The 18,311-nt window shown below is 45.9% G+C and overlaps 1 protein-coding gene across 2 annotated transcripts in view; it reads left to right on the forward strand.

Moving 5' to 3' along the window:
• The first annotated feature begins 14,985 nt into the window (after positions 1 to 14,985).
• The window catches only part of POU2F2 (POU class 2 homeobox 2), a 276,734-nt gene continuing 273,408 nt past the window's right edge, over positions 14,986 to 18,311 (forward strand). For both annotated transcript variants that reach the window (XM_030211699.1, XM_030211698.1), the window contains exon 1: positions 14,986 to 15,046. The gene's annotated coding sequence lies outside the window, so the exon portion shown is untranslated. The remainder of the gene's footprint in view (positions 15,047 to 18,311) is intronic.

The following is an 18,311-nucleotide window of genomic DNA, read 5'->3' on the forward strand; positions in this document are numbered from 1 at the left end:
GATAGGACTATGGCTGGTGTAAGTTGGCAGGTAAAGTGCAACACATGTAACTGATAGTATTCTGTAAGTTGTATGCATAGCTTGGCAACATCCCCGTGGCCAGCTATGCTCTGCCCCGGGGACGGACTGACAGTGATCTGATCTCCTGGACATTAAGGTCATGGGTCCCTAACCACCTATCAAAAGTGAAGGAGTGGCCTAATGCTTAGTGCAGTGGGTTGTGGACCTGGGGAACTGGATTTGATTCCCACTGCTGCCTGATGGTTGGCAATAGGTTGAGATCCTGGGGAGCCAGGTTCAATTCTCTCTGCAGCTCTGTATGACCCTGGGCAAGTCACTTCACCCTCCATTGCCCCAGGTACAACAGTAGTACAATGTAGTAGTTAGATTGTTAGCCCACTAGCGATAGACCCAGTACCTGTAAAATGAAACTGTTAACTACTTAGGTCTAAGCGGTATATAAATACCGAAAATGAATGAAATTACTGATATAAATTATTTATTATTTATTTATTTGTTACATTTGTACCCCACATTTTCCCACCTATTTGCAGGCTCAATGTGGCTTACATAGTACCGTAATGGCATTCGCCATGTCGGTTGATAACAAATGCAAGGTTATATTGTGGTCAAATGAGATAGGTGTGTGTCAGGCACCATGAGGGTCGAGGGGGAAGAAGATTGTCTATTGTCTTTACGATCATTGGTTATGTGGTGTTGCTGATTGTGGGGGATTATGGTGGGTCGGTTGGGTAAGCCTTCTTGAAGAGGTTGGTTTTTAGTGATTTCTTGAAATTTAGGTGGTCGTGGATTGTTTTCACAGCTTTTGGGAGTCCATTCCATGGTTGTGCGCTTATGTAGGCGAAGCAGAATGCATGAGTTGTTTTGTATTTAAGGCCTTTGCAGTTAGGGTAATGTAGGTTTAGGTATGATCGTGATGATCTGGATTCTGTTTCTGGTTGGTAGATCTATAAGTTCTATCATGTAGCCTGGGACTATGCCGTAGATAATTTTGTGGACCAAAGTGCAGATTTTAAAGATGATCCGTTCTTTGATTGGGAGACAATGCAGCTTTTCTTGGAAGGGTTTAGCACTTTTGAATCATGTTTACCAAATATCAGTCTGGCTGCTGTGTTTTGGGCAGTCTGTAGTTTTTTTGTGAGTAGTTCTTTGCATCCTGCATAGATTCTGTTGCAGTAGTCTGCATGGCTTAGGACCATTGATTGTATTAAATTTCTAAAAATTTCTCTCGGGAAGAAGGGTTTTACTCGTTTAAGTTTCCACATTGAGTAGAACATTTTCTTTATTACGGAGTTTACTTGGCTCTCAAGGGTAAGGTTGCGGTCGATTGTGACGCCGAGTATTATTAGGCTGTCTGAGGTAGGTAAGGTGTGTCCTGGGGTGTTTATGGTTGTGGGTTTGTACTTGTTATGTTGAGATGAGAGGATGAGGCTTTGTGTTTTTTCAGTGTTCAGTTGGAATGAATTTGCCCAAGAGTCCATAATGTTTAGGCCATCATTATTCTCATTGGTTATTTCTGTTAAGTCTGTGAAGTCTGTGAGGATAGGCTGGCTTTCATTCCAGTTACTGGGCGGTCTGTAAAACAGGACGCAGTTCAGATGATCGATCAGGGATTTGTTATGGGTTCTGAATGAAGCAATTTCTAATTGGGGTGTAATGGATTCGGCAATAGTTTCGGTGGTGAACTGGGTTCGATAGATTAGTGCTATGCCTCCATCTCTCTTTTCCAATCTGGTCCAGTGAGTGATTTTGTAACCTGGAGGGCATAGTTCAAGGATTATGGGGTCCTTTTGATCGTGTATCCATGTTTCAGTGATAACGATAAGGTTGAGGTTTTCTGAGCTGATCCAATCTGATATTGTTGTTGTTTTGTTAACTACAGACCTAGCATTAATGTAGCCCACTTGGATATTTTGGTATGGGGTTGCTAGGTTTGATAATATGTGCATTTTTGTTAGTTGTCTTTCCTTGGGTGGTGTGTGTTTGTTGTGGACTTTCCTTCCGTATTGTTGGTGTTGTCCGTGTTTGGATAATCTTCCTTTAATTTGGTGGGTGTCAGTTTGGTGGAGTGTGGAGTGATTGATGATTTTGTAGGATGGGTATGATATTGTTTTCTGCAAGTGGGATGGATAGTGTTAAGTGAATCAGTGAGAGGGAGTAGATTGCTATGAATATTTTGACCGTGTTCATGTTGGTGTTAGTTGGGGATAGATAGATAGATAGATAGATAGATAGATAGATAGATAGATAGATAGAATACTCACAGTCAGGCGCTTCAACAGACTGTTGGATGTTGAGGAGTGTTGCCCCAAGGTGCAGGGCTCAGTGGTTCTGAGAGCTGTGTTGTTGGTTGGAGGTGGGAAGCTGATGAGGGACAGCTGTGTTGCAGATGAGAGTAGGTAGTCTGCAGGTGGAAGTCGTTCGTGAGATCTGCAGCTGCGGTCATCATCCAGGTGGCTGGAGGGAGGAATCAGGGCAAGTAGCAGTCTTGGTGTTCTGGATGTTCTGTTCGGGAGTGCTGATCAGGATGATGAGGTTCCACAGCTCTGTAGGTGTTTCTTATTTGGATTTGGGTGATAGGCAGCGATTTGGGCAGATGACTAGCGGAGTTAATCTATTGTGATGCGTCTGTTCTTTTCGTTGCTGCCGCTGCTCCGTTCTTTTAAGCCACGTAGTAACCATTGGTCTGGCTCACGTCGGCTCCGATTTGCTCTCACGGGACTCACTTGCGTCTTGTCAGTCTCCACCTTTCGAAGCATCCACGCTGGGTCCGGCTCCCCGGTTTCCGCTGCTTTTTCACGAGCGGCAGGCGGATAGAGAATTGGCAGCGCTGGGTGTGGGCTGGGATCGCCTCTCATTGTGTCGGACGGGAAGTGTGAGGAGGCTCGGACGCCTCTTGTTATGCGGTGGGGTGGGAGGCAGATGGACGGGAGGTAATGCTGGGCGTGTGGGCCTCCTTGGGGAGAGTTGTAGCTTCTCTAACTGCTGTCACATTTTCAAAAGCAGGAACTAGGTTTGTGAGCCCTTGGGCCACTGCCGAGGAGCGGCAGTGGCAGGCAAAACCATCCCACACAGGGATAAGGCAGAACTCTGACAGGGCCAGCTAGACTTCACCTGCACTTGACCACCGTTCCTCAGGAGTTGAGCCCCTGGGTGCAGGTGGTCGGCAGGACTTGCCGGACAGGGCCGGAACTGGATACCAGCAGGATACACTCAGGGACTAGAGCACACAGGGAGGCTAGGCAGAATACTAGACTAGGACTCTCAGACAGACAAGGGACAGAACTGAAAGCTGCAAGCAGCCACTGAAACAGGGAAAAAACACTGATAGATAAGAGACAGAACTGAAAGCTGCCAGGCAGCCACTGAGCAAGAAACACAGACAACCTAGAACTAGACAAAGACATACAAACAAGAAACAAGACTGGGAAACAAGCAATAAAGTACAAGAAGCTACACAAAGACTAAACTAGAATCAGGCAAGAATACAGACTATAAACTGGACTAGGCAGAAGTGCAGCAAGCACCAACAAACCAGGGCCTTAGGCGATGCAAAGACAAAGCAGAGAGTTTCCAAATGGCTAATAAGCCCAGCAGCAGCTGAGATTCACTGCAGCAATCACCCGGCAGCTACGGATGCTGAGTAGGCTCAAACAAGATAAGCAAGTCTGGCAGGCCGGACAATCCAATGCAGCCACCAGGTCTGGCCACCAGAGGGCAAGAGGAACACAAACCAAAACACAAGCAGAAGGCATACAAAAGCACAGAGAGGCTTAACACACACAGGTGCAGTATAGTGGAGAAATCAGAGCCATGCTGGAAGCAGCCAGCACACAGAGACAGAGACAGCGCTAACTTAGAAAGACCAGACAGAAGCCAGCTTAGAAGCTGACCGCCAGAAATAAGGTAAGCCTGAGGGGGGTCATGACCACAGACGTGACACCTGCTTCGGGGGCTGTGACGGTTTTTTTGCCTCCTCCGCTTGCTTCGATCACCGTTCCCGTTACCGCTTCCCTCCATTTACCCCTCTCTTCCCGGTTCACATTAGCGGCTCCTGCGACCTGGCCTGCAGTTTGCAATCTGGCCTGCGATCCCACCGGTGAGGATGGCCACGAGGTCACTCGGTTATTCAGCCGAGACCATCAGCTAGATCCAGCAGTGATCAGCTGTCGCTCCATTGGTCTGTCTGGGTCGGATTCCCATTCCCAGCTGGCCTTATAGTTAATTTATTGGCCGGGGTCTACGGAGCCAGCTGCTCCATGACCATTAGGTAGCGGCCATCCTGGTGCCCTGGGTGGGGAGACTTACTTCACAAAGCACATACTGCTGGATTCTATATAGTGTTCCCAGAGATCTGAGCTGAAAGCCAGGCTTATTCTGTAACAGTACATGTATATTTAACAGCACTTAACAAGCAATAATGAGCAATAATTAGAATTTATAAGCATAACTTGCTAAGCGGATTCTGTAATGAACTTCACCTAAATTCTAAAGCGCACAGTTCAAAAAGGGCATGGCTATGGGCAGGGAAATGGGCATTTTGTGGACATTCCAAAATGTAAGCACATTGTTATAAAATATGGCCCTGTACTCGTGTAAATCTATGTGCAGAGATTTACGCCACATTTTTATTGGTGTAAATGGACGCACGTAGTTTCAAGTACTAGGATATCAACTAAGTGTATCCTATATACTGCGCCTAAATCTAGGCATTGCTTATAGAATTCACTTAGGCGGAAATGTTTACTGCACGGAGATTTTAGGCGCCATATATAGAATCTGGCCCATAGTGCCTTGTTAAATATTTGATAGGTTAGAATAAGTTCCACTTGAGCAGAGGGCCCTGGGAGTTTGGGTTGAGAGAATGGGTAGGAAGGGAGGGGCAGGGGAAAAGTGGGTGGGGAGACTAGCTCGTTTTGTTAGAAAGATTAATCTGGCAATTGAGAAGGAATAGCCTGCAGTTGCTGTTTTTGTGTAAATTGTAGAGCCTTTAGGTTACTTTTGCTGGAAAATTCACCATTATATTAGAATGTTCTGTTACAGCCAAGTGTTACTTGTATGTTAATATGTGTTGGTCTTACTTACATATGTGCTATGTAATTGTTTTGTGGTGTTAATAAAGAGTATTTTTTTAAAAAGTGATTAAATTAAAAGGATGCTAGGTGAGAGCGGGCCACCTATTTCTGTGGGCCCTTGGGCATTGCCCTATCGTTCCAATGGTCAGTTTGCCCCTGCTCTGCCCACGTGTACACTCCCCTTGAAGTTATGTGCTAGCCCCAAGATTCTACATATGGGAGGGGCGTAGCCAGACACCCAATTTGGGGTGGGCCTGGGCCCAAGATGGGTGGGCAGAAGAATCCCGCCCCATTCTACAGGTAATTTGGTCTCTCCTTCACTCACCTGCATGCCATATGGTCTCTCAAACATCCCCCCTCTCCTGAATATCTTTTAAATAGCAGATTTTCACTGGCAGCCAGCAGCAACTAATACACACTGCTCATGTTGGCCCCACAGCCTTCCCACTGATGCAACTTCCTATTTCCACATAGGCAGGAATACGTCAGAGGGAAAGCTATGGGGCCGGTGCGAGCAGTATGTATCAGTTGCTGCTTGCTGTAGGCGAAGGTCTGCTATTTACAAGGTATGCAGGAGAGACAGTCATTGGGAGTTTTCAGCTGGTGGGGCATGGGAATCCCTGCTAGCCACACAGTGTGCTGCTACTGGATGGGCCTGAGCCCAAAGTAGGTGGGCCTGGGCCCACTCGGGCCCACCCTTGGCTACGCCACTGACATATGGTGCTGAAAGTTGCACATGGATCAAAGATCTGTTTGCAAATTAATTAGCTTATGAGTTAATTAATTTGCGCACACATGTCTCTATGGCCTATTCTATAATCTCATGTGCCTAAATCCTCTAGTGCATAACTCAAAATCTTGTTGGGGGGTGGGGGAGTCCTTGGATCTTAAAAGGTAATTGAGGGAGCCCAAAGTGGGGAGGGGCACAAAAATTTGCCCTGTCCTGCCCCTGCTCTTCTTGTCCCCCATGACCCCCGAGTTGGCAGGGATCCCCAAGCTCCACTAGCAAAACATGCCTTCCACCAGCAGCCTAGCAATTGGCAGCTCTTTCCAAGGGCTGCTGCTATGCTGCCTCCCCTTCTGGGGGAGAGGAGGAGGAAAGTGCTCAGCACAGTGGTGGAAAGTGCCACCGACTGCCAGGTCACCAGTGGAGGACCTCTTCTGCTGATGGGGTTTGGGGATCCCTGCCAGTGCTGCAATTTTGGGGATCCTGAACTCAAAGTGTGTGTGGGGTTCCAGTCCCCCTGCACCAGCAGTGGCTACAGCACTGGTTGCACGGCTGAAGGTTTGTGTAGAATGCCTAATGCCCTTGTACTAGTCCTGTAAATGTAGAGATGCCAAATCTTGCTCATTAGGAAGTGTCACACTCATTTGAAGGCTCTCTCAATCTCTTTTTGAGTCCCTTCTCACACTCGTCAGAACCTCAGTGCAGTGCACCGATCCTCATCACTGCTTTCATCAGAGGTAAGCCTAAAGAAAAGCCAAGTGGCCCTACCAGTTGGAAGAAATCTGATCACAACTTCTTGCAGTGGCGTAATCAGGAATTTTTAACAGGGGGGTGCATCCCCTGCCCCCCATACCTTAAAATCATTACCAGTCTTCACCCGGGCAGCAGCAGCGGCATGCATAAGCCGCCTGCATACTGCACCCTACACCGGGACTTTCTCTCTGAACTCACCCTTCCGAAAACAGGAAGTTGCATCAGAACCATCCCATAGTAATATAATATAGTAACATAGTGGATGACGGAAGATAAAGACCTGTACAGTCCATCCAGTCTGACCACAAGATAAACTCATTACATATGGTATGTAATACTTCATATGTATACCTGAAATTAGTTTGTCCTTGCCATTTTCAGGGCATAGACTGTAGAAGTCTGACCAGCATTGTCTTTGTTCTAAAATTCCTGAAGTTAACATTGAAGTCCCTGAAAAGCTCCACTTCAGCCCATCCAAATCTATTCAGCCACTATCAGGGCACAGACCATAGAAGTCTGCCCAGCACTGGCCTTCTTGTCCAACTTCTGAAGTTGAATCTGTCCAGCCACAATCAGGGCACAGACCGTAGAAATCTGCCCAGCACTGGCTTTGCTTCCCAATTACCGGTGTTGCCACCTAATCTCCGCTAAGCTTCTGTGGATCTATTCCTTTTAAACAGGATTCCTTTGTGTTTATCTCACACATTTTTGAATTCCATTACCATTTTTATCTCTACCACCTCCCACGGGAGGGTATTCCAGATATCTACCACCATCTCCATGAAAAAAAAATACTTCCTGGCATTATTCTTGAGTCTGCCCCCTTTCAACCTCAATCCACGTCCTCTAGTTCTACCGCTTTCCCGTCTCCGAAAAAGGTTTGTTTGCAGATTAATACCTTTGAAACATTTGAACGTCTGTATCATATCACCCTTGTTTCTTCTTTCCTCCAGGGTATACATGTTCAGGTCATCAGTCTCTCCGGTATGTTTTGCAATGCAAATCCCATACCATATTCGTTATTTTTCTTTGAACTGCTTCAAGTATTTTTACATCCTTAGTAAGATACAGCCTTGAAAACTAAACACAATACTCCAAGTGGGGCCTCACTAACGACTTGTAGAGGGGCATCAACACTTCCTTTCTTCTGCAGGTTATACCCCTCTCTATGCAGCCTAGCATCTTTCTGGCCATGGCCACCGCCTTGTCATGTTGTTTTGTCACCTTCAGATCCTTGGACACTATCACCCAAAAGGTCCCTCTCCTGAGTTTACCAATATCTCCCCTCCTATCCAGTATATATGTCTTTTGGATTTCTGCACCCCATGTGCATCACTCTGCACCAGGGGCATAGCCAGACTTCGGCGGGAGGGGGGTCCAGAGCCGGAGGTGAGGGAGCAGATTTTAGCCCCCCCCCTGGTGCCGCCGACCCCCCCCCACCATTTTTAACCCCCCCAGCACCAACCCTTTTGACCCCCTCTTCCTGCCGCTGCCAACCCTCCATCACCGCTGCTGTCGGGTACCTTTGCTGGCAGGGTCCCCAACACTCACCAGCCAAAGTCCTCTGGCACAGCTGCGTTGCTGATCTGTAAGGGCAGGCTTCTGATTCACAGAAACAGAAGCCTGCACTTGCAGATCAGCAATGCGGCTGCGCTGGAGAAGAGGACTGGCTGGAGCAAAGGTACCCTATGGCAGCAGCGGGGGAGGGTTGGCAGCAGGAGGGGCCAGGGCCAAATCTACAGGAGCCCATGCCCCCGTGGCCCCATGTAGCTACGCCCCTGCTCTGCACTTCTTAGCATTATATTTTAACTATCTGTAAACACCGGGCAATATTGCTTTATATCAGAGTACTAAATATATACACCTTATACAGCAAATGTACTCTGATTATGAATATACAAAAACTTTTAATGTCAACACTCATACATATACATACATACATTGCAAAACTTGTGGTGATTTATAATGTATGTATATGTATGAGTGTTGACATTAAAAAGTTTTTGTATATTTATTTATTTTATTGCATTTGTATCCCACATTTTCCCACCTCTTTGCGGGCTCAGTGTGGCTTACAATACATTGTTAATGATGGAAATACAATTTGTTACAGTACTGTTATGGTTACATAGTGAGGAGTTATGTGAAGGCAAAGTGAAAATCAAAATATCATTTGGGGAAATAGAACAGTGGAATGTATCAATGGGGAAATGATAGGGCGATAGAATGTAATTTTGGAAGTAGAACAGTGGAATGTATCAATGGACAAAATATCATTTGTGGATAGAACAATGCAGTGTATCGATGGGGAAATGATAGGGCGATAGAACAATAGCAAGAGAGCATTAGGGTATAGCAATTTTATCTGAGGGTAGAGTTTTAGGTGTGGTGAAAGTACGGGGAAGAGAATTCAGAAGAGAGTGTATTGATGCATTTTTATTAGTGTGTATGGAATTCATGTGTTCTGATCCTTGCAATAGATTTTTTCGAAGAGATGAGTCTTCAGTAGTTTGCGGAAGTCGGTTAGTTCGTAGGTCATTTTCAGGTTGCGTGGTAGTGTATTCCAGTAGTGCGTGTTCATATAAGGGAAGGTTGATGCATGCAGTACTTTGTATTTTATACCTTTGCACTTCGGGAAGTGGAGATTGAGGAAAGTTCGGGATGATCTTTTAGCGTTTCTGGGTGGTAGGTCTATTAAGTCAGACATGTATGCAGGGGCTTCACCGTGAATGATTTTGTGAACCAAGGTGCATACTTTAAAGGTGATGCATTCCTTGAGTGGCAGCCAGTGTAGTTTCTCACGTAAGGGTTTTGCACTTTCGTATTTTGGCTTTCCGAAGATGAGTCTGGCTGCTGTGTTCTGGGCAGTCTGAAGTTTCCTCAGTATTTGCTCTTTGCAGCCTGCATATAGTGAATTGCAGTAGTCCAGGTGGCTGAGTACGAGTGATTGCACTAGGCTGCGGAAGACAGATCTTGGGAAGAATGGTCTTAGTCTTTTCAGTTTCCACATGGAGTAGAACATCTTTTTGGTTGTGTTGTTCGCATGAGTCTCAAGCGTTAGGTGGCGGTCAATAGTGACTCCAAGGATTTTTAAAGTTTCTGAGATTGGTAGATTTAGTTTAGGTGTGTTAATAGCGGTGAATTTATTTGTGTTGTATTGGGAGGTAAGTATGAGGCATTGAGTTTTTTCTGCATTCAGTTTCAATCGGAATGCATCTGCCCAGGTGTTCATGATGTGTAGACTTTGGTTGATTTCGTTGGAGATTTCATTAATGTCTTGTTTGAATGGAATATATATTGTTACATCATTGGCATATATGTATGGGTTAAGGTTATGATTCGATAGAAGTTTTGCCAAGGGAATCATCATTAGGTTGAAAATGGTTGGTGAGAGGGGGGATCCCTGCGGTACTCCACATTCAGGTGTCCATGCAGCAGACGTAGTTGAGTTTGATGTGACCTGATATGAGCTCTGGGTTAGGAACCCCTTGAACCAGTTTAGGACATTGCCTCCAATGCCAAAATAATCAAGTATGTGTAGTAGGATTCTGTGATCAACCATATCAAAGGCACTTGACATGTCAAATTGTAAGAGGAGTATGTTGGAGCCGGTTGCAATCATTTGCTTAAATTTGGTCATTAGGGTAATTAGTACTGTTTCTGTGCTGTGGTTTGACCGGAATCCTGATTGGGCATCATGCAGTATTGAGAACTTGTTGAGATAGTTTGTGAGTTGTTTGGTTACTATCCCTTCGGTTATTTTGGTTATTAATGGTATGGATGCAACTGGTCTGTAGTTAGTTATTTCGCTTGCGTTTTTCTTTGTGTCTTTGGGTATTGGGGTGAGTAGAATTTTTCCTTTATCCTTTGGGAAAAGTCCATTTTGCAGCATGAAGTTCACGTGGTTTGTTAGGTCTATTATGAATTGTTGAGGAGCTGATTTCATGAGGTTGTTTGGGCAGATATCTAGTTTGCAGTGGGATTTGGCGAATCTTCTGAGCGTTTTGGAGATGAGGTCCTCTGACAGTGATTCAAATTCGGTCCAGGTTCTGTCTGCTGGATATATTCTGTCTTCTGGGTCTTGACAGTTTAGGAGTGTGGCATATTCGGTGGGGCTGGTGGGTATTTTAAGTCGTAATTGTATGATTTTTTCCTTGAAGTATTTTGCAAGGTCGTCGACCCCTGGAGTATCTTTGCTGTTGTTTGTAACTGGTGTGGTGTCCAGCAGTTTTTTTTACAAGGTAGAAGAGTTTGTGTGTGTCTTTGTAGTTAGGTCCAATCATTGTTTTGTAGTGTAGTCTTTTGGTCTGTTTTATGGTATATTTGTATTTCCTCCGAAGTGATTTCCAGGCATTTAGTGTGTGTTCATCTTTCTTTTTGTTCCATGCGCGTTCTAGTTTTCTGACTTGTGTTTTGAGTTCTTTCAGCTCTTCGGTGAACCATGGATTTGATTTTTTCCTGTGTGATGTTCTGGTTTGGATTGGGGCAATTGTGTCTAATGTTGTTTTACATATGTCATCCCATTCTTGGAGGAATTGAATGGTGTCTGTGTTTGTTGACCATTCATTTTGGTAGACTTGTTGCCAGAATGTTGTGGGGTCTATTTTTCCTCTCGTGGTGTATGTTGTTCGTTCGTGTTTGTTGACTGCATTTTTATGTATTTTTCGCCAGTGGATAGAGACATATGCTTTATGGTGGTCTGTCCATGGTGTGGGTGTCCATCTTGTGTCTGTAAGTAGGAGAGTTGAGTCTGGGTCGAATTTGTATGTAATTATGTCTAGTGTGTGTCCTTTTTCGTGTGTTGGTTGAGTATTAGGTGCGTGTAAATCCCAGAGTTTTAAGAATTCTTTGCATTCTTGTGTGCTTGTTGAGGTGTCGTCTTCGAGGTGTAGGTTGATATCTCCTATTATGAGGATGTTTGAGGCAGAGACACATGTGTTCGAGATGAAGTCCATGAGTTGCGTTTGGGAGTCTTTCCATTTTCCTGGTGGTCTGTAGAATAGGATTGCGTTGAGTTGTCCTTGTAGGTTCGGGTGGGTGATTCTTGTCGAGGCGATTTCGAGTTGTGGTGAGGTGGATTCGCCAGTGGTTGTGATGGTGAACTCGGATTTGTAAATTATGGCTATTCCGCCACCTCTTTTTCCATTTCTTGTCCAGTGGGTGATTTTGTATTCTGGTGGGCATGTCTCTATGATGGCGGGGTCTGTAGGGCTGTGGAACCATGTTTCCGTGATGAACAGAAGATCTAGATTCTCTGCGGTAATCCAGTCTAGTATGTCTACTGAGTTGCTTACTGCTGATCTAGCGTTGATGTATCCTATTCGGATTGAGTGGTATAGTTCTGTTGGGAGGTTAGATGTGTTTATTTTTATTAGTTGTCTGCTTCCTCGGTGGTTGAATTTGTCGTTTTTTCTTTTCTCTTTTTGCTGGTGGTGTTCGTGTGTGGAGATTTTTCCTTTTGGTTGGTTATTATATTTTTGGTCTGGTGAGTTGTTGATATGTTGTGCATAGAGCTGGTGAATTGTGATTGGGTTGTTGTTGATATTGGGGGTGGTCCATGCGTGGTAGATTATGGGAATGAGATAGATTATTATCAGTAGCTTGTTAGTGTTCATGTTGGATTTTGTGAACGGTGTTTGTGAGAGTGTTGGGTGTTGTTGGTGAATCAGTGGTTTTTGTGGGCAGTGCTTGTGGGAGTGTTGAGCGGTGTTAGTGTTGTCTGTAGTGCATTAACAGTCTTAACAATTGGTCCGTAGCAGTAGTTGGATCAGCAAAATATGGCGGTGCGTAATACTAGCCGTGCTTAACCTGGATTTAGCAGTGGATTGTAATGCAGGCATTTAAAGCATTTAGAAGAAAGGTGGCTGGAAGCAGGCTTAGAAGCAAAACAATATGAGAGGTTTTTAGCATGTGTTCGGAGTACATTTGCTGTATAAGGATTATATTTTAACTGTCAGAACCTTGACCATTTTTCTAACATTTGGAGGTTTTCTTCTACTCCCTCCTGCGTATCCACTCTATTGACTATCTTCATGTCATCTGCAAAAAGGCAAACGTTTCCTTCTAATCCTTCAGCAATGTCTCTCACAAATATATTTAACAGAATTGGCCCCAGCACCAACCCCTGAGGCCACTACTCACCTTCCTTTCCTCTGAGCAGATTCCATTTACCACCGCCCTCTGTTGCCTATCGGTCAACCAATTTCCTATCAAGTTCACTACTTTGGGTCCTAAATTCAGCCCTCTCAGCTTATTCATGAGTCTTCTGTGAGGGTCTGTATCAAAGGCTTTGCTGAAATCCAAGTAGTTTACATCTAGAACATGTCCTTCATCTAGTTTTTTGATCACCCAGACAAAGAAGTCAGTAGATTCATTTGGCAGGTTTACAAAAAAGGCCCCAGTGCAGGCCACAAGCAGCCTATGAGTGTTGTGTACCCCAGGCAGTAATTCTGAATTTGGCACATGTTGAAAACAAACAGTAGAAAATATTTTATATTTTTTACCATGTGGCGCTTACCTGGTGGTAAATGGCAGTGTACGTACGCTGCACCCTACCACCCAGGTAGTGCATGAGACCTTACCGCCAGGGGCGTATCTCCGTGGGGCCACAGGGGCCTGGGCCCCCGCAGATTTCGCCCTGGACCCCCCTACCGCCGCCAACACCTACCTTTGCTGGCGGGGGACCCCAACCCCTGCCAGCCGAGGTCCGCTTCCTCTAAAAATATTCCTTGAGCTGAGGTATTTTAAGTTGTTTGTCCTCGCTCCCACTCCTCCATGCTGCTGTTCAAACTCTGCAGAATCCAGTTTCGGAGTCTGTCTGACGTCGCAGCACGTTGTACGTCGTCCTGCACGTGGTGACAGCGGCAGGGGGGTGGCAATGGTGGGGGGAGGGGTGTGTGTGGTGGCAATGGTGGCAGGGGGTGGCAATGGCGGAGGGGGGGGGGGCTATAATGTGCCCCCCCACTCTGGCTCTGGCCCCCCTACTGCCGAACCCCAGATACGCCCCTGCTTACCACTAAGTTAATGGGTGGCTGGCTCCTTAAAACATAGGCCCCTTTTCCAGGACGCAGCAAAAACTGGCCCAGCGTGCTGCAGACCACTTTTGTTCCTTGGCTTAGTAAAAGGGCCCCTAAAAACGCTAGTGCTCCTTTGTAAAAAGGGCCCAAAATATGATGCCCAACACTTAGCGCACGTTAAGCTTTTGTAAAAGGGCCCCTTAGCTTATAAGTGCATTCACTCTGCAGCTCCTCAGTACCTCTCCACTCTCATCTCTCCCTACATTCCTCCCCAGGAACTCTGTTCACTGGGTAAATCTCTCTTATCTGCACCCTTCTCCTCCACCGCTAACTCCAGACTCTGTTCCTTTTATCTTGCTACACCATATGCCTGGAATAGACTTCCTGAGCCGGTAAGTCAAGCTCCATCTCTGGCCGTCTTCAAATCTAAGCTAAAAGCCCACCTTTTTGAGGCTGCTTTTAACTCCTAACCAGTGGTGTGCTGGAGCAGGCTCTCACAGGCTCGCAAGAGCCGGTTGTTAAGTTTTTAAGAATTTTGGGAGCCGGTTGTTAAAGTAGGGCCCTCCATGGCTACTTTAACAACTGGCTCCCAAAATGTGGGCTTGGGCCCCCTGCTGAATTATCTTTTACTTTGCTGGTGGGGATGCTGAGCCCTGCCAGCAAGTAAATAGACTACTGCTGCTCTCCACTCCTTGTTTCCAGCTCTGGGCAGCAGGCTGGGACTTCTCAGCATGTGAGAGAAGTTCCAGCATGCTGCTCACAGCAAGACGTTGGGAGTGGTGGCAGCCTAGCATGCCCGCATGAAGGAGGGAGGAGAGAGAGTCAAGTGTTGCTCCCCCCCCCCCCCCCCCCCCCCCCCGCCACCCCTGGCCCTTCCAACTGCAGAGCTGGCTACATTCGGAGAAAGAGCCTGTTGTTAAAAATTTACCAGCACACCCCTGCTCCTAACCCTTATTCACTTGTTCAGAACCCTAATTTTGTCATCCTCACTTTAATATTCCCTTATCTCTTGTTTGTCCTGTTTGTCTGTCCTAATTAGATTGTAAGCTCTGTCGAGCAGGGCCTGTCTCTTCATGTTCAAGTGTACAGCGCTGCGTACATCTAGTAGCGCTATAGAAATGATAAGTAGTAGTAGTAGTAGCTTGTAAGCTCTCGGAAGCTGGGATTCAATACATTATAGTTGCGGTTCCACGTCTCACCGCCGTACTGCCTCCACGAAACCGGCAGATGGTGCTAGCGTGTACCTTTAACTGAGCACAATCGGACACGCGCTCCGGAGCTCCCCCCATTTTAGGCCCGAGAAGTCCCGTCTCCATAGCGACGCGCGCCTAGGTGGGAGGGAGGAGGAGGCTCGGCCTAGGTCGCGCGCTGCTCCCTCCTACTACTCCTTTGGCCGGGCCCACCTCGCGCGCGCATGGCGGAGTCAGCAGCGGCGCCCACCGATGGAAGTAGGGGTAAGGTGCACTCTTTTCTCCTTCCTCTCTCTCCATTTAAAAAATCTTTAAAACTTTGCATATTAATATCTGCGCTTTGCATAATCTCACCCGCGCTTTATTGATTGCAAAATGCTTAATGCAGCAGCCGCCGGCCTGTAGCAGGAGCGCTTCAGCTCTTCCTCGGCTGTTACAACCGCAAAATGTGAGGTTTCTTTACCCTAGAAAAGAAGCGAGAAAGGAGAGAGAGACAGAAAAAAAAGAAAATAAATGGAACTAGGATACGTTATAAAAAGGCGAAGGCTGCAAACAGAGAGATAGAGAGAGAGAGCGAGCAATTCCTTTGCAATGTCCTGCTTTGTTCCGAAACCGAAGGGGGGGGGGGGGGGGGGGCTGCCTTTAGAAAACTGAGCTTTCCTGTTCAGGCGGGCGTGCGAGGGGCAATTTAGATATTTGCCCGTGGGAGAAAAAGGGGGCAAGGATTTATTTGTGCGTGGACAGATGGAATTTATTCTTAATAATAATAATGAGTGAAAATGTTTTGAATTTAGGGATTTATCGTCGCGGCTGGGAAGAGAGAGGCTGATGTGGGAGGGAAGGAGACCGGGGCAGAGTTGCCCCCCGAGGCCGGGCGATCTCGGAGGACGGCCGAGCGCTTCTCCTCCTCCGTCCGGTAATGCGGAAGTGGGATCAGAGCCCGGGGGAGGGGGCAGAAAGAAAGAATGAATGGAGAGGAGGAAGGATGAGAACTAGTCAGGACGGAGTGAATGAATATCTGAAGGACAGGAGAAGAAAAAGCATGATTAGCAAGAAAGGACGAGAGAGAATGAGTGACAGGAGGAATAAAATGCATGAATGCGAGAAGTACGAAATGAAGTGTAGAGGGAAACAGAAAGGAAATGATTGATGGAGGGAAAGATGGAAGAGAATGAAAGAGTAAGGGAGACAAGAAGGGTGAAAAAAAGGATGGAAAGAGAGAGGAGCCGGCACCTCGTATCCTGCCCGGGACAGTGCTCAGGCCCAGGCACACTTTTTCTTTCTGCTTCTTTCCCTTTGCATTCATTTCTTATCGTTAAGTACTTTCTTTTCCAATTAATTTTATTGTTTATTATTACTTTAATTTTTTCCTTAATGACTTCTTACCGTCTTTTAATCATTTTGTTTTTATTTTTAAATCACTTTATTGGCCCTTTAACTCTTCGCTTTTCGTTTAACTCTTTCAGACATTTATATTTCATCATTTATTTCGTTTATTCTGTTTTATTTCATCAAAGTGTCTTCCTAATCTTTTATTTTCTAGTTTTTTTTCCTCTTTTTCTCACCACTTGCTCAATCCTCTCTTCTCGTTCCTGTCCCCCTCTTCTGCTTTTTTTTTTTTTTGCGTCAGGGAAATCGATGCAAAGCCGAATTAATTATTAAAAATCAATTAAAAGGAGGAGAAGGAGCAAGAGAGGGGCCGGCGGAGGAGGAGGCAGCAGCCGCGGCTTATAAACCGCAGCAGCCGGGCACGAGCTTAAGAGCTGCTCCGGGAGAGAAGGAAGGCGAGAGGGAAGCCGGCACTGGCTGCAGGTGTAGCCTGGATGGATGATCGCTGGAGTCAGGATCTGAATGAGGAGCCGCCTTTGGTCCACGGGGTCAGGATCGGAATTCGGAGTCGCTGTTGGTCCGGGGGGGGGGGGGGGGGCGGGGGGAGTCGGGTCAGGATCTGAATTCGGAGCTGCCACTGATACCCTGTTCTCGAATTCCTGGAGCCGCCGCCGCTTCTTTTTGATCTCGTCGTGCTGGGATTTGTCCCGGGAGTCTCTGCAGTCATCCCCGATCTCCCCTTCCTTTTAGTTTCGGTTCTCATTTGCAGTTTTATTTTCCCTTTCTCCATTTATGTACCTATACCTCCTCGCTTATCTCCTAACCCTGGTTTCTCTTTTCCCCGATCCTCTTTATGTCTTTCCCTTCTCCTGTTTTCCCTCTTCTCCGATCTCTCTCTTCCTTCTTCATCTGCCACTATAATTGTTTTGTTCTCTTATAGTAACTTCTCGGCTGCATTTCTAAGATTTCCATAGCTTTTTACCCATTTTAAACCCTATTAATTTCCATCAGTTCATCAATGAATGCATTTATTCCTTTCTGTATCCTTGTGAATTTCACAGTTTGGGTTTAAAGGGGGGGAGGGGGGGACCGTGAACTGCTGGAAGACAAGAAAATATATACCTGTATTGATCTAAGCTTTTTCCTTCCAATTAAACACAAAGGCTTCAGCCGTGGAAGATTGGGGGCGGGGGAGTAACTCCCTGTGGTTGGGGGATAAGAAGTAGTCTGCTGCAGGAAAGCGGCCAGGAGAACCCCCAGATAAACCGGTGGCTTCTTTCATCCTACCGTGACACTGTACATAAGTCAGAGGTGGATTCCCTTCCAAGGCCCTTGGAGTTTTGTAACCAAATCTTTTTGTTTTTTGTTTCAGTTCCCGGCTTCTCCACGACAGTGCAAAATAAGTCATGTACATTTAATTACCATTTCAATAGTGAAACATTGCTGATCATTGGCAGGAACATGTTTCTTAGGTTAATTGGATATTGACAAGCATGTAATTACACTACTTAACTGCTGGTGTGATGAGGTTAGTTCAGAATGGCTTTCCTTTAACTTCTCTCCCTGCTTTTGGCAGAGGAAGAAAGGTTGCATAGCTTTTCACATACTAGTGAAATGCAATTTTCTAATACATACACTGTCTTCATCCTTCACCTGTTCACATTCATCCACTTGGAGGGAATAATGTAGAAGGCAGATCATTAAAACATGCCTCCTTTTAAACAGGCACATAAGTACACTAATGTACTCTCCCACTAAAGAGGAAATGATTTCTGCATCTTTTCAAGATGGCTGTTGATTGGGCTGCTATCTGGGTGTTTGTCATTGGTAAAGCTACCTGGGGCAGTGTTCCAGAATTTAGAATTCATTTTGGTCAGAGCTTTATTTAGAACCATTTTGGTCATTTGTTTCCCTTTAATTCCATTATTAATATACAAATTAGTGGTCTAATGTTGAGATGAGCCCTTGATTGCTGTTTACCAGGGTGAGTCACAGAATAGGTCTTCGTGTTGAGGTTCTGGGGCTGAGCTTTGACCTTTGGTTTTGCTGCACAAGTGTTTTTGGTTTGTGATGTGTAATGTGTGACTGGTTCTTCCTTAGGGTGAGTTTCTGGGGTGAGGCTTCGTAGGTGGTTGTTGGCTTTTTTTTAAAAATTGCATTCTGTGGTGGGCTTAACCTGGAGCTTTGCAAAGAAGGGATT

Source organism: Microcaecilia unicolor, chromosome 8, assembly GCF_901765095.1.
Source record: "Microcaecilia unicolor chromosome 8, aMicUni1.1, whole genome shotgun sequence".
NCBI lineage: Eukaryota > Metazoa > Chordata > Amphibia > Gymnophiona > Siphonopidae > Microcaecilia > Microcaecilia unicolor.